General features: G+C 43.6%; 1 protein-coding gene and 1 non-coding gene across 2 annotated transcripts in view; both read right to left on the reverse strand.

Moving 5' to 3' along the window:
• Positions 1-17,100, reverse strand: part of diaph2 (diaphanous-related formin 2) — a 689,895-nt gene that overhangs the window by 519,673 nt on the left and 153,122 nt on the right.
• Positions 13,200-13,273, reverse strand: trnat-ugu. Its single transcript has one exon. It is a non-coding gene; the product is annotated as a tRNA-Thr (tRNA).

The following is a 17,100-nucleotide window of genomic DNA, read 5'->3' on the forward strand; positions in this document are numbered from 1 at the left end:
TCTCTTTAACCAATTCTGCTTGCCCTCTCTTTCTCTATTTCTTCTCACACCACCTCTCCGCCTTGCTTTAATTCTTATTGATCTCTGCACTCTATTCATCTTTGTCCTCTTGCTGTTCTGGAAATGTGGAGGGCACTGACATGACTGGCTGTGCGCTTACCTGACTGACTAATAGACGTTATCAGGCCACTTGGAAAGGTAATCAGCCTACTCATTACTCTGGATTGGAATAACCCCAAAGTGCTCCCTCTTTCTGGGACCTCTTCCCATGACTCTTGGCCCTCTATCTCTCCCATGCAAAGGTCTTTCTAGACCTTTTTTTAATTGATAGCAAGTTCCCATTTAGAACTGAATAAATCTTCACATCTGTAGTCAACGCTCAGTTTACAACTGTATTTCTTTACCTGTAACCTCTCCCTTTCTCCAATACACCTGGACCTCTGCTCAAAGCAAACCCAAAGTGTTTGTATGTTTCACACAAGTTACAGACACATAAATACCCCCAAGACATGCTAACCTCTCACCATTACAATAACAGGGGAGGTTAGCATTATTGGGGAGGTATGACATTTGTGCGTCTAACTTTGTCACTCATCATTATTCAAGATTCATTCAGGGCTATCAATAATCATGGTAGCATCCACATTAATGTAGAAGTGTTTAGACACATGTTCTATTCTTATTTACAATTTTAAAAAGTAACTCTAAAATGACAAAACATTATTTACCATTAATTTCTATGGGCACAAAATAATCTGAAACAAGACCAAAACAAACAGCAAATACATCCAGAGTCACAAGCTTGATGTACTGCAATCATTGCGTGCTATGAATATGGGACCAAATACTAAACATTTGAATACTTTATACACATAAGTAAATTCGTCCCAATAATGTCGGTCCCCTAAAATGGGGGGACTATGAACAAAAAGTGTTGTAATTTTTTAACAGTTCACCTGATATGGATACAGATACCCTCAAATTAAAGCTGGCAGTTTGCACGTTAACCTCACAGTCATTAATTATATCATTTAAAATCCAAAGTCCTGGAATACATAGCCAAAACAACAACAAAAATGGTTACTGTCCAAATACTTTTGGAGCTCACTGTATGTACAGTGTGGTGTCCCTCAGGGCAGTAGCCTTAGGCCGTTACTCTTCTCTATTTTTTACAAATGATTTGCCACTGGTCTTACAAGAAGCTGGAATGACTATGTATGTGGATGATTCCACACTATGTCACCATCCAAAGCCAGTGAGCGCACTGAAATTCTAAATAAGAAGTTACAGTCAGTAGCAAAAAAAAAGGTGATTAATAATAAACTAGTCTTAAATATATCTAAAACTAAAAGCATTGTATTTGGTTCAAAACATTCTCTAAGACCTAAACCTCAACTGGAGTTGTGCATAAAGTGTGTGACCATTGAGCAAGTTGAGGATGGTCATATCATATTAACACAGTTGCTGTGAAGATGGGGGGGTATTGTCTGTTTTAAAAATCAACTGTACTAATTGTTCAGAGGCTCTGGTCTTGTCCGATCTTCATCACTGTCAGGTAATATGATCAAGTGCAGAAAAGAAAAAACCTATCAAAGCTGCAGCTGGTTTAAAACAGAGCATCATGCCTTGCCCTTAACTGCACATACAGAACAACAACATACAAGCCAGTCTTTCCTGGTTGAGGTTTGACCAGAGAGTAACTGCTTCTCTGGTGTTTATGAAAAATGAAAATTGAGTGATGAAAATTCCAGATTTCAGATAACATTCAGCTCAGACACCAATTCATACCCCACAAGACAGGTCCAAAAGAAATTCATGGGAACACAGTATTATAGTGAGCCATGATCGCATGGAAGTCCCTTCCATCTTCAATTACTCAAGCAAACAGAAAAATTATCTTTATAAAATGGATTTAACAACATCTCATGGAACCGCAGGGACTGTGAGGGGACAAACGCACGCACACACAGACACACTAACAAACATATTTTTTTGGTTCTATTGTTTGTGTTATTATAATAATTTTGTATTGTTTATATATCATTGTATTTAACGTGTGGCATTGTCCTTGTCTATCCCCGCCCCAAAAAATCTTGGTCGACCGAAAGTCGTCTGTTCTTTTGACCAATTGATTGGTGTATTTTCCATATATAGATACACCCTGTGTGTTTTAATAAAATCAACTTCACGCTTGTCTGATGCTAATTGATGAAATAAGACACAAGACTCAAGAGGGAGCCAGAGATCAAGAAGAGAAAAACCTTAACCTTACCTGACCATCCTCCTCCTCCTGCTGGCTTTCGCAGATTCTGCCATTACTCTCCTGAAGTTGCCGGTAATATGTTACAAGAGGAGACGGCAACCTTTCTCATGTGGAATGCCAATATATCTTACAATATCTACCGACATGCGTGCCAGTTATGGTTTTCATTTAATTTATAATAATGTTTTCGTATCTAAAAACCTAAACTTCTATTGCCAACTACTGTATTTAAAATAATCTACATAAAGCCAACAAATACAAACATTGTAGCATGCAGGTAGAAAATATCCTGACAAAAATAAATATCACATTGGCTATGTGTGGCCTGTCTGCAACAAACTTGAAACATTGTATCAACTATCAACTTGGGTCTAGCCCGAAGCTTGCTCTAGCAACATTGTATAAAATATTCTGGTCCCTCAGAGTTTCCTGCTCCAGTGAGCTCGGGACAGACACAGCTGTAGGCTATTTTTCACAAGGGATAAGAGCTCATCAGGTAGACCTATTTTATGATGTTTCCACTGGATCAGAGCATGACATTTTTCCTTTTCACGTTGAGTGGTTATCGACAGGGAGAGAGATGGAAATATTTTTCTAATTCATTCAGAAACTATTGTCATTCAATGAATTTTAAAACAGACTTTGTTTGCTTCCTGTCTGAGGTGAAGAAAACATTACTTTGAGAAGCTTCACAGCTCATTAGTGGTGGTGCGTTTAGCCAATTAGAAATACTATCAGATCCCCAAATGGGCACCTAGAAGGCCGGCATCCCGGAGTCGCCTCTTCACTGTTGACGTTGAGACGGGTGTTTTTGTGGGTACTATTTAATGAAGCTGCCAGTTAAGGACTTGAGAGGGGTTTGTTCCTCAAACTAGACACACTAATGTACTTGTCCTCTTGTTCAGTTGTGCACCGGGGCCTCCCAGTCCTCTTTCTATTCTGGTTAGAGACAGTTTGCGCTGTTCTGTGAAGGGAGTAGAACACAGCGTTGTACGAGATATTCAGTTTCTTGGCAATTTCTTGCATGGAATAGCCTTTATTTCTCAGAACAAGAATAGACTGATGAGTTTCAGAAGAAAGTACTTTGTTTCTGGCCATTTTGAGCCTGTAATCGAACCCACAAATGCTGATGCTCCAGACACTCAACTAGTCTAAAGAAGGCTAGTTTTATTGCTTATTTAATCAGAACAACAGTTTTCAGCTGTGCTAACATAATTGCAAAAGGGTTTTCTAATGATCAGTTAGCCTTTTAAAATTATAAACTTGGAATAGTTAACATAACGTGACATTGTAACACAGGAGTGATGGTTGCTGATAATGGGCCTCTGTACGCCTATGTAGATATTCAATTTGTTTAAAAATCAGCCGTTTCCAGCTACAATAGTCATTTACAACATTAACAATGTCTACACTATTTCTGATCAATTTGATGGACAACAATTTGCTTTTCTTTCAAAAACAAGGACATTTCTAAGTGACCCCAAACTTTTTGAACGGTTGTGTGTGTGTGTGTGTATATATATATATATATTTGCTACTCGACAAAAATAAATATTGGTCAACAAAAAACCTATCGACCAAACAATTGACCAGTTGACTAATTGGGTCAGCCCTAGTATCAGTGTTTTGTTACTTACTTGTCATATTTAATGTTTTGTGTGGACTCCAGGAAGAATAGATTTTGATTCTATGAAAGCTAATGGGGATCGGAATAAACAACGAAGTGTGTTCCAGTCGAGAATAATGACGCGTGTGTTCCAGTCGAGAATAATGACGCGTGTGTTCCAGTCGAGAATAATGACGCGTGTTTTCCAGTCGAGAATAATGACGCTTGTTTTCTAGTCGAGAATAATGACGCGTGTATTCCAGTTGAGAATAATGACGCGTGTATTCCAGTTGAGAATAATGTATTCCAGTTGCGTGTATTCCAGTTGAGAATAATGACGCGTGTATTCCAGTTGAGAATAATGACGCGTGTATTCCAGTTGAGAATAATGACGCGTGTATTCCAGTTGAGAATAATGACGCGTGTATTCCAGTTGAGAATAATGACGCGTGTATTCCAGTTGAGAATAATGACGCGTGTATTCCAGTTGAGAATAATGACGCGTGTATTCCAGTTGAGAATAATGACGCGTGTATTCCAGTTGAGAATAATGACGCGTGTATTCCAGTTGAGAATAATGACGCGTGTTGTCCAGTTGAGAATAATGACGCGTGTTTTCCAGTTGAGAATAATGACGCGTGTATTCAAGTTGAGAATAATGACGCGTGTATTCCAGTTGAGAATAATGACTCGTTTTCCAGTCGAGAATAATGACGCGTGTATTCAAGTTGAGAATAATCCGTGTATTCCAGTTGAGAATAATGACTCGTTTTCCAGTTGAGAATAATGACTCGTTTTCCAGTTGAGAATAATGACGCGTGTATTCAAGTTGAGAATAATGACGCGTGTATTCCAGTTGAGAATAATGACTCGTTTTCCAGTCGAGAATAATTCCAGTCGAGAATAATGACGCGTGTTTTCCAGTTGAGAATAATGACGCGTGTTTTCCAGTTGAGAATAATGACGCGTATATTCCAGTTGAGAATAATGACGCGTGTTTTCCAGTGGAGAATAATGACGTGTGTATTCCAGTTGAGAATAATGACGCGTGTTTTCCAGTTGAGAATAATGATGTGTGTATTCCAGTTGAGAATAATGACGTGTGTAAGAGGGGAAAATGCACATAATTCACTGAGTGTAGAAAACATTAGGAACACCTGTTCTTTACATGACATGGACTGACCAGGTGAAAGCTATAATCCCTTATTGATGTCACCTGTTAAATCCACTTCAATCAGTGTAGATGAAGGGGAGGAGACAGGCTAATTAATTATTAGCCTTGAGACAATTGAGACATGGTATGGGAGTAAGTGCCAGACGAACCTGTTTGAGTGTGTCAAGAACTGCAACGATGCTGGGTTTTTCACACTCAACAGTTTCCTGTGTATAATATCATGGATGGTCCACTACCCAAAGGACATCCAGCAAACTTGACACAACTGGGAAGTATTGGAGTCAACATCAGCCAGCATCCCTGTGGTATGCTTTTGACACCTTGTAGTCCATGCCCCGACGAATCGAGGCTGTTCTGAGGGTAAAAGGGGGTGTCACGCAATATTAGGATGGTGTTCCTAATGTTTTGTACACAGTGTATTTTCTAGATTTTTTTTTCTTCTTCCTCACAGCAATTCCCATCAGGCTGACCGCTCTGTACAGAAAGTCTACGGCTCTGGTTTCCCTATCCGTTGACCTTTACCTCTTGGAAACCAAAGACACAGGCCATAATAGGTTGCTTAATGACCCTGGCCCAAATCAATCCATTGGGATGATATCAACATTACCACCACCACACCGCACCAATCATGAGGGCAGCCAGCGATACCAACCAGGCTACTGGATAATTGAGTTTCCCCTTCAGGCCCAGGAAACATAGGCAAATGGACAAAAGAGACCCCAGAGAGGGAGGGAGGGAAGGATTGAGAGGGAGAAGGAGAGATTGGGAAAAAGAGAAATAGAAAGGGAGAGACAGAAAAGGAGACAGAGCAAGAGATGGAGAGAGAGAGAGAGAGAGAGAGAGAGAGATGGAGAGGCGGAGGAGCATGACAAATCCGATGGCTAGAGGACAGATACAAGGCCTTTTGACCACAGCTGAAACAGCCTCATCTCCTGCCCTTATTGAATCCCGTATTCGTCGATAACACTATTTCCTGCCAAAGAAAATAGTACTGGGGAGCAATTACCTCAGCAAGCCTGTCAATTTCATTTGGGGGGATAGAGGGAACATGGCTGGTGTTCTTCTCCCCCCCCCCTCTCTCTTCATCTATCTTTCCATCTCTACCTCACTTTATTACTCTACAGTATTGCTATTCATCCCTCTGGTTCTCCTCAACCAGCGCAAGGTGCCTGAAACCAGGGCAAAAGGAGAGGGAGTGCATGCCAAGGCAGGTTGCACCTCCACATGTCATCTTCACCTATAATGAGACAATAACAAGCTGGCAGCCTCCACTGCCGCCCGGTCCCCCACTCAACAAGAGTGATAGATACATTATTCAAGCTCTTTGTCAACTCACTGAGAAGCAGTGGGGAGGGCCTAGTGTCTGGAACAGTGCATCGGGAGATGCCTCTTTTTCTCTGCCTCTGTCCTTGGCTCTTTCACTGCCTGCCTCTCTCCCTGCCTCTCCCGCCTGCCACTCACACTCCCTGCCTTTCTCTCTCTCTTTGCCCCTCACACTCCCTGCCCATCTTGCCCTGCCTTTCTCCCTCTCTGCCACTCTCTCTCTCGCTCTCTGCCTGCCACTCGCTTTGTCTCTCTTCCTGCCTCCATCTTCATCTCTGCCTCTTGTCCGTCTCTGATGTGTACAGGAAGGGCATAATTAGGAGCCGATGGGAGTTCCCCTCTGTTACTCTTCCCTTTGTTACTCTTCCCTTTGTTACTCTTCCCTTTGTTACTCTTCCCTTTGTTACTCTTCCCTTTGTTACTCTTCCCTTTGTTACTCTTCCCTTTGTTACTCTTCCCTTTGTTACTCTTCCCTTTGTTACTCTTCCCTTTGTTACTCTTCCCTTTGTTACTCTTCCCTTTGTTACTCTTCCCTTTGTTACTCTTCCCTTTGTTACTCTTCCCTTTGTTACTCTTCCCTTTGTTACTCTTCCCTTTGTTACTCTTCCCTTTGTTACTCTTCCCTTTGTTACTCTTCCCTTTGTTACTCCTCCCTTTGTTACTCCTCTCAGAGTAATTCATCTTTGTGTGAGATCACACAGTGCCAGAATGATCCTGTTAAATTGTTAAAGTGTCATCTCAATCTGTCTAGTCAGATAACCTACCACTGATATGACTTTTTTTATTTGTGAGTGACTGTATGCATTTTAACACCCAAATTTGTGACAAAACTAAATAATTATCAGGCAAGAGGTGATTAAATATCTTGTGCTCCATGTGTGTGAAAGAGAGAGACCAACACTTTTCAACAGCTAATATCATTACGCAAACTTAACTTTATGACTCAAAGGAGGAACCTTAGACACAATATGAACAGAGCGAAGCCAAAATGTCAACAGAGCGAAGCTACAATGTGAACAGAGCGAAGCCACAATGTCAACAGAGCGAAGCCACAATGTCAACAGAGCGAAGCCACAATGTGAACAGAGCGAAGCCACAATGTCAAAAGAGCGAAGCCACAATGTGAACAGAGCGAAGCCACAATGTAAACAGAGCGAAGCCACAATGTGAACAGAGCGAAGCCACAATGTCAACAGAGCGAAGCCACAATGTGAACAGAGCGAAGCCACAATGTCAAAAGAGCGAAGCCACAATGTCAACAGAGCGAAGCCACAATGTCAACAGAGCGAAGCCACAATGTCAACAGAGCGAAGCCACAATGTCAACAGAGCGAAGCCACAATGTGAACAGAGCGAAGCCACAATGTAAACAGAGCGAAGCCACAATGTGAACAGAGCGAAGCCACAATGTGAACAGAGCGAAGCCACAATGTCAACAGAGCGAAGCCACAATGTCAACAGAGCGAAGCCACAATGTCAACAGAGCGAAGCCACAATGTCAACAGAGCGAAGCCACAATGTCAACAGAGCGAAGCCACAATGTCAACAGAGCGAAGCCACAATGTCAACAGAGCGAAGCCACAATGTGAGCTGAAAGCATAATAGCTACATTCGGCAGTAGTTGTGTAATAATGAATTGAATCATATTAACATTCTGTCTCACTAAATAAATGCCAGAAAAAGTGGGGGAATAATGAAACATCTAATTACCTCATCTTTGTGTATGTGATTAATGAAAGTTACCAGAGCGCCCCACTGATCTTACGGAAAATAATACAGATACAATCTGCCGCAATTAGTGCACATCAAGCAGTATCAAAGCCAAGTGGAATTATTTTCTTCCTAAATTTCATCCTCATTAGGGGTTGAGTGACAGGCATGCAGAAGGTGGGGGGGGGGGGGGTGGACGGACTACAGAAACATGTGCACGCACGGGTTCATGTATGTACACAAACAGCCCATACGCACACACCCTTATGTAAACAAACATCTTGAGTAATAGAATGTTTGATGTATAGCGGTTGCTACCCTAGGAGGACACAAAGGTCAGTGTGGATCAGTTGAGATGCTAGCTGCCTGGACAATGAATTTCTCTAGCACAGCAGCCCTGCCTAAAGGACAGCAGTGGCAGCCCCTGCTGCCTGAAGATAAGGACATTTCATCTGTCCGGGGAGGCTGCTCTCCACTGCTCAGTGAGCAATTTCTCACCAGGACCCCATGGCCATGCTCTTTCTCCATCTCCTCCTTGCCACTCTTCTAAAAGAGTTGTGTCCCAGTGGATGGTGTGTTTCATTTCAAGCCCGGGAGAGGAGGAGAGGGAGAGGGAAGGAGGAAGTGATGATGGTAATCACTTGAGTTACTGTATATTTTATTTTTCATACCGAGGCTTTGTTTTTCTTCCTCTCCTATTCTCTGTTACTCCTTCATACCTTTGCAGTAGAGACAACAGTATATCTAGCCACAGCAGTCTTTAAATCCACATTATCCAAACCACCATAGTCCCTGTGCCCAAGAACACCAAGGTAACCTGTCTAAATTAATCTGTAGCCATGAAATGCTTTGAAAGTCTGGCTCACATCAACATCATCATCCCAAACACACTGGAGCCACTCTAATTCGCATACAGCCACAACAGATCCCAAAATGACACACTCCCCACAGCCATCCCCCACCTGGACAAAAGGAACACCTACGTGAGAATGCTGTTCATAGACTAGAGTTCAGCGTTCAACACCATAGCACCCTACTAGCTCACCACTAAGCTAAGGACTCTGGGACTGCAACTGCTCCTGGACGTCCTGACGGGCCGCCGGGCCGCCCCCAAGTGGTGAGTGTAGGCAACAACACATCTGCCACCCTGACCCTAAACACAGGGGCCCTTCAGGGGTACTTAATAGTCCCATCCTCTGCTCCCTGTTCACCCACGACTGCGTGAGCGAGCACAACCCCAAAAACATAATTACATTTGCAGACGACGATGAGACAGGGAGATGGTCAGAGACCTGGCAGTGTTGTGCCAGGACAACAACCTCTGCGTCAACGTCAGCAAGACAAAGGAGCTGATCTGGGACGACAGGAAACAGAGGGCCGATCACACCCCCATTCACATTGACAGGGCTGTAGTGGAGGGGGTCGAGAGCTTCCAGGTCCTCTGTGTCCTCATCACTATGGATCAATCATGGTCCACACACACCAACACTGTCGTGAAGAGGGCACGACATGTATCTTCCCCCTTTGGAGGCGGAAAATATTTGCTATAAGACCTCAGATCCTCAAAAGGTTCAACAGCTGCATCATTGAGCGCATCTTATCACCACATTCTTATCGGCAGACAAAACAGCCATGGTTTCTCAAATGGCTGCCTCGCGTGGTTCACCAACTACTTCTCTGATAGAGTTCAGTGTGTCAAATCGGAGGGCCTTATGTCCGGACCTCTGGCAGTCTCTATGGGGGTGCCACAGGTTTCAATTCTCGGGCCGACTCTTCTCTGTATACATCAATGATGTCGCTCTTGCTGCCTGTGATTCCCTGATCCACCTCTACTCAGATGACACCATTCTGTATACTTCTGGCCCTTCTTTGGACATGGTGTTAACTAACCTCCAGACAAGCTTCAATGCCATACAACTCTCCTTCCGAGGCCTCCAACTGCTCTTAAATGCAAGTAAAACTAAATGCATGCTCTTCAACCGATCGCTGCCCATACCTGCCCGCCCATCCAGCTTCACTAATCTGGACGGTTCTGACTTAGAATATGTGGACAACTACAAATACCTCGCTGTCTGGTTAGACTGTAAACTCTCCTTCCTGACTCACATTAAGCATCTCCAATCCAAAATTAAATACAGAATCGGCTACCTATTTCGCAACAAAGCATCCTTCACTCATGCTGCCAAACATACCCTTGTAAAACTGACCATCCTACCAATCCTCGACTTCCGCGATGTCATTTACAAAATAGCCTCCAACACTCTACTCAACAAATTGGGTGCAGTCTATCACAGTGCAGTCTATCACAGTGCCATCCGTTTTGTCACCAAAGCCCCATATACTACCCACCACTGCGACCTGTGTGCTCTTGTTGACTGGCACTCGCTTCATACTCGTCGCCAAACCCACTGGCTCCAGGTCATATACAAGTCTCTGCTTGGTAAAGCCCCGCCCTATCTCAGCTCACTGGTCACCATAGCAGCACCCACTCGTAGCACGCTCTCCAGCAGGTATATCTCACTAGTCACCCCTAAAGCCAATTCCTTATTTGGCCACCTTTCCTTCCAGTTCTCTGCTGCCAATGACTGGAACGAACCGCAAAAATCACTGAAGCTGGAGACCCACATCTCCCTCACTAGATTTAAGCACCAGTTGTCAGAGCAACTCACAGATCACTACACCTGTACATAGCCCATCTGCAAATAGTCCATCCAACTACCTCATCCCCATACTGTATTTATTTATCTTGCTCCATTGCACACCAATATCTCTACTTGCACATTCATCTTCTGCATATCAATCACTCCAGTGTCTAATTGGTATATTGTAATTATTTCACCACCATGGCCTATTTATTGCCTTACCTCCCTTATCTTACCTCATTTGCACACACTGTATATAGATTTTCTTTATTCCATGTGTAACTCTGTGTTGATGTATGTGTCGAAATTCTTTGCTTTATTCTTGGCCAGGTCGCAGTTGTAAATGAGAACTTGTTCTCAACTAGCCTACATGGTTAATAAATGTGAAATAAAATAAAAATCTTGACTGGCTGCATCACCACTTGGTATGGCAACTGCTTGGCATCTGACCGTAAGGCCCTACAGAGGGTAGAGCGTACGGCCCAGTACATCACTGGGGAAAAGCTCCCTGTCATCCAGGACCTCTATACCAGGGGGTGTCAGAGGAAGGCCCTAAAATGTTCAAAGACTCCAGCCACCGAAGTCAAACTGTTCTCTCTGCTACCGCACGGCAAGCGGTAACAATGCACCAGGACCCTGAACAGCTTCTACCCCTAAGCTATAAGACTGCTAAATAGTTAACCAAATAGCTATCTGCATTGACCCTTTTTGTACTAACTATCGTTATTCATTGTGAATCTATTACATGTTTTACTTTTCTATTATTTCTCTATTTTCTCTCTCTGCATTTTTACTGTTAGTCTACACCTGTTGTTTACGAAGCATGTGACAAATAAAATTTGATTCACATCTTAAACAAGGCAGTCTCTTGTTGACAAATCCAAATCAAACAAAGCCAAGGCCCTGTCCTTTGATTAGAGGTCCCCCCTGGAAGGAGTTCCTAGCCTATTTCAAACAGCTCTAATTCAAACAGCGCTCTTTCGCCACAACGAACTAAAAAATGTAACTTTCTCATTGGAAAAGCAGGAAAGAGTGCCTTCTGGAACAACAGAGCGCACCTCGTTTGACATTTGACGATATTTTGGCAGACTCTGCGCAGTGTGGGTGAAGCACTTTCTTTCATGCAGCATGCCAGAACAGTTCTTTTACTGTCGGGAGAAATGATAATGCATGTTAATATACACCAGTTTATTAGGTACACACTTCTAGCACTGGTTAGGACCCGCCTTTGCCTCTAGAACAACCAGAATTTTTCTGGGCATGGAAACATTGCTCAATTGGTATCAAGGGACTTGATGTGCCAGGAAAACATTCCTCACACCATTACACCACCGCCAGCAGCCTGTACTGTTGACACCAGGTAGAAAGGGGCCAAGGACTTGGACAAAAATCAGGATTTGTCAGACCAAGCAACTTTTTTCCACTCCTCAATTGTCCAGTGTTGGTGATCGCATGCCCACTGGAGCTGCTTCTTCTTGTTTTTAGCTGATAGGAGTGGAACCCAGTGTGGTCGTCTGCTGCAATATCCATCCGTGACAAGGACCAACGAGTTGTGCTTTCTGAGATTCTGTTCTGCCCACCAGTGTTGTACTGCGCCATTATTTGCCTGTTTATGCCCCGCCTGTTAGCTTGCACGATTTCTGCAATTCTCCTTCGACCTCTCATCAATGTGCTGTTTAGGCAAACAGGACTGCCACTGACTGGATGTTTTTTGCACCATTCTTGGTAAACTCTAGACACTGTCATGTGTGAAAAGCCCCGGAGGCCAGCAGTTTCTGATACACTGGAACCGGCGCGCATGGCACCGACGATGATACCATGCTCAAAGTTTGTTAGGTCACTCGTTTTGCTCATGCGAATGTTCAATCTAACAGTAACTGGATGCCTGTCAGCCTGCTAAGTCATGGCTAAGTGACTCCCCAATTATATATTGTTCATTTTAAACTGGTTTATTCATTCATAACATGGATTTACAGGGATAAAGGATACAATGTTCCATTAAATGGGTTTTAACCGTTTACATAAAATAAAATATTTTCCCAGATAATAAACTCAATTTTCTGGGAGGCATTATTAAAGAAAAAAAAAGAAAAACATTGTTCAGTTGTTGCTTTCATAAGACATACGGTAGCACACAACAAGCACAAAGCCACGTTACAGCCTTATTCTAAATCTACACACAATACCCCATAATGACAAAGTTTTAGCAAATTTCTAAAAAGAAAAACTTAAATATCACATTTCCATAGGTATTCAGACCCTCTACTCAGTACTTTGTTTTTAGCAACTTAGCGATTACAGCCTTGAGTCTTCTTGGCTATGACGCTACAAGCTTGTTACACATGTATTTGGGGAGTTTCTCCCACTCTACTCTGCAGATCCTCTAAAGCTCTTGTCAGTTTGGATGGGGAGCATCGCTGCACAGCTATTTTCTGGTCTCTCCAGAGATGTCCAATGGGGTTCAAGTAATTGTTTTTGTACTGGTCCTCAGTGGGAATCGAACCCACAACCCTGCCATTACAAGCGCCATGCTCTACCAACTGAGCCACACAGGACAAACAACACCAAACACACACATCAACTCATTGAATACACCATCAGGCTACCTCACTGTCATATCAAGCAGCACCTCGACCCACCTGACCACACACACCTCTGCTGGCTCAGGCCCAGATATAGACGGGCTGCAGCAGACGATGGGGCTGTGTCAGCAGATCAGTGTCTTACACCAGTCCATAGAGACCTGACCCGCAGTAAGGCATCATCAATGATGCCTCTAATAGTATCTGAAAGACTTCCGAAAATTATTGAATGCCGCAGTGAGAATGGTGGAGCGGAGTTTAAACGGTATCATCAGTGATGGCATGATCATATCAGAAAAAGTCCTTCCAAATGGTTGGGAAGTTCAAAACTTTTGCTAACAGTTTTGCAAAGATTTTTCTGAAGTTTCGACTTTTGCAATGTTACCCTTGCTGAAGAAGGAGAACATTTAGAGTCTGATCAATTAGATTTGAAGATGGACTCTAAACGTTGGTGATCCAGATATACTGTACGAACAAATCAAAAAAACATTCACGTCAGAGAATCTGAAAAATCCTCGGAGCAACCCTGAAATGCATCTCTGAGGCTGTTGACTAATCAATCAAATCAAATCCTGGAGATAGGGTTCCGTCGGCACTCTAAGCCTGGCAAATGAATATCTAAATCAAATATTTAAACATCAAAGACTTTTTTTTTAAAGAAAGTATGTATTTCGTACACATTGGGAGGCTGGGAGGGGAAGCGTTAGGTAGATAGAGTTCTACAGTGTGTAATTGACTAAGACAAGTTTCTAACATCATTATACAAAGAAATGTGTGTTTTTACCACTTTTGTCTTGATTGAGTTCTTGACATGTAACATTTTAAAGTAGCAACTGTTCTCTGAAAAATAAGACATCATTCCCAAAACAGAAAACAACTCCCATTGGCATTCTCAATCCCTGCAATGATTCAAGCTTCGAGGTTGTACAGAGAGCAATGATACAGCTTATTCGGTCTGGAGCATTTTGTTTGGGTGATTTGTTGTTTTTTCCCAAACTTGAAAAGACAGAAAGGTCTGTTGTGCATCTCAGGAAATTCTATTTCCTATTCCCTTACATCTTTTTCAAATGAGCCCTGGCCAAGTAAATAAAGCTCTAACTGACCGAGGCCGTGTTACAGTACTTTTCTCAACTGGCTCGAGACCATCACCTTAGAAAGCCCAGGATACTGCGGTGGAGAGGGTCAGAACCTTGAGACCATCACCTTAGAAAGACCAGGATACTGCGGTGGAGAGGGTCAGGACCTTGAGACCATCACCTTAGAAAGACCAGGATACTGCGGTGGAGAGGGTCAGGACCTTGAGACCATCACCTTAGAAAGCCCAGGATACTGCGGTGGAGAGGGTCAGGACCTTGAGACCATCACCTTAGAAAGCCGAGGATACTGCGGAGAAGAGGGTCAGGACCGTGAGACCATCACCTTAGAAAGCCCAGGATACTGCGGTGGAGAGGTATCAGGACCTTGAGACCATCACCTTAGAAAGCCCAGGATACTGCGGTGGAGAGGTATCAGGACCTTGAGACCATCACCTTAGAAAGCCCAGGATAAAGCGGTGGAAAGGTATCAGGACCTTGCCCTTGCTCTACTGATTTCCATATCCATCCCGACTTCTCTGAGTATAAAGAGCACATCGTTACATCCCAGCACACATGCACAAATGTGCGCAAACACACACACACAGATATGAACGTGCAAACACACACACAGAGATATGCACGCACACACACAGAGATATGCACGCACACACACAGAGATATGCACGCACACACACAGAGATATGCACGCACACACACAGAGATATGCACGCACACACACAGAGATATGCACGCACACACAGAGATATGCACGCACACACACAGAGATATGCACGCACACACACAGAGATATGCACGCACACACACAGAGATATGCACGCACACACACAGAGATATGCACGCACACACACAGATATGCATGCACACACACAGAGATATGCATGCACACACACAGAGATATGCATGCACACACACAGAGATATGCATGCACACACACAGAGATATGCATGCACACACACAGAGATATGCATGCACACACACAGAGATATGCATGCACACACACAGAGATATGCATGCACACACACACCACACATATACCTGCCAGTGCATACTCACACAGAAAACAAACATATGCACAACACTCTAAAATGGACACCCAAAGCCAATAAAATAGAGCTGATATGTCTAGTCTAAAAAAATAATCTCCTACGGTCTCTCCTGATAACCTTTTCTGGGCTTTTGAATCAACCCTTTCAATTAAGAGCAAATGAATCTAAGAGGGACAAGAGGGACTGCTGTCACTCTGGATGGGGACGGCGCTGCCAGTCGTCTCCGCATTGCATGATTAATGAGTTTAGAAGAGTGGGTCGGTCTGCTTGCATGTGCCTCTTTCTGTGTTTGTGCATGTGTGTGTGTGTCTGTCTGCTTGCATGTGCCTCTTTCTGTGTTTGTGCATGTGTGTGTGTGTCTGTCTGCTTGCATGTGCCTCTTTCTGTGTGTGTTTGTGTGTGTGTGTCTGTCTGCTTGCATGTGCCTCTTTCTGTGTTTGTGCATGTGTGTGTGTGTCTGTCTGCTTGCATGTGCCTCTTTCTGTGTTTGTGCATGTGTGTGTGTGTCTGTCTGCTTGCATGTGCCTCTTTCTGTGTTTGTGCATGTGTGTGTGTGTCTGTCTGCTTGCATGTGCCTCTTTCTGTGTGTGTGTGTGTGTGTGTGTCTGTCTGCTTGCATGTGCCTCTTTCTGTGTTTGTGCATGTGTGTGTGTGTCTGTCTGCTTGCATGTGCCTCTTTCTGTGTGTGTTTGTGTGTGTGTGTCTGTCTGCTTGCATGTGCCTCTTTCTGTGTGTGTTTGTGCGCGTAGGTGCAGAGTAGAGGAATCCTCCTCTAAGCCTCCCAGTGCTCTGCAGGACTCTTATCTGCACTGAATCTCAATGACACCTCAATAAAGACAGGAACAGATGCCAGCCAGAGCCAGCTAGCATACCTGCCTGAGACTCTGGAGAGAGAGAGAGAGAGTCATTTAAAAAGTAATGCAACCTCCCACTGCAGATCCTTATGGTATAGCTACAGGCACTGGAAGCACAAACTGACAAGAGGAAACATGAGAGCACTGCTTAATATAAAGACAGGACCGTGTGTGTGAGTTGTGTCAAACATGCAGATATGGTGCCGAAACCCCAGAAGACGACGCCACATCTAGCAATAACACTGTCATCATCCATGACAGACAGACACAATGATATGCAGGAAAGATGCCTTTCTGTGTTTCAAAAGGCACAGCGGACCAGGATCGTTGAGGAGAGGTTATGGATTTTCATCCAGCTAACTCAGCCTAATAATGTGCCCCAACACTCAACCGGCGTGGAGCTTTCAATGGTACGCCGCCAGTCTCCTCCTTTCGCCAATCAATTTGTGAAGGTCCGCCGCGAGTGGCTCAATAAAGTCCTGAAAGGTCCTTGCGAAGCTATGAAGCACAATATTCAATATGCAAATTAGCCAGACATAAGAAAATAAAGGGAAGGGAAAATAGAAGACAAGACGGCATATCAAAGAGAGAGGCTTGGTAAATCTACCCACAGAACCTATTGTATTATTCAGCATATTTATACTATGTCAAGGAAGGGTAAACAACCTGGTTGTTTAACAAAGGTTCTGTAAGTCACAGTGAATCTCATTTATAGAGTTTGGCGGCGGTCTCGCTTGCATTGATTGGACTGTGAGATCATACTGAACTGGTCACTGCACCTTCTACGGTGCAGGGACCGTAGGA

This window comes from Oncorhynchus tshawytscha, linkage group LG21, assembly GCF_018296145.1.
Source record: "Oncorhynchus tshawytscha isolate Ot180627B linkage group LG21, Otsh_v2.0, whole genome shotgun sequence".
NCBI classification, from domain to species: domain Eukaryota; kingdom Metazoa; phylum Chordata; class Actinopteri; order Salmoniformes; family Salmonidae; genus Oncorhynchus; species Oncorhynchus tshawytscha.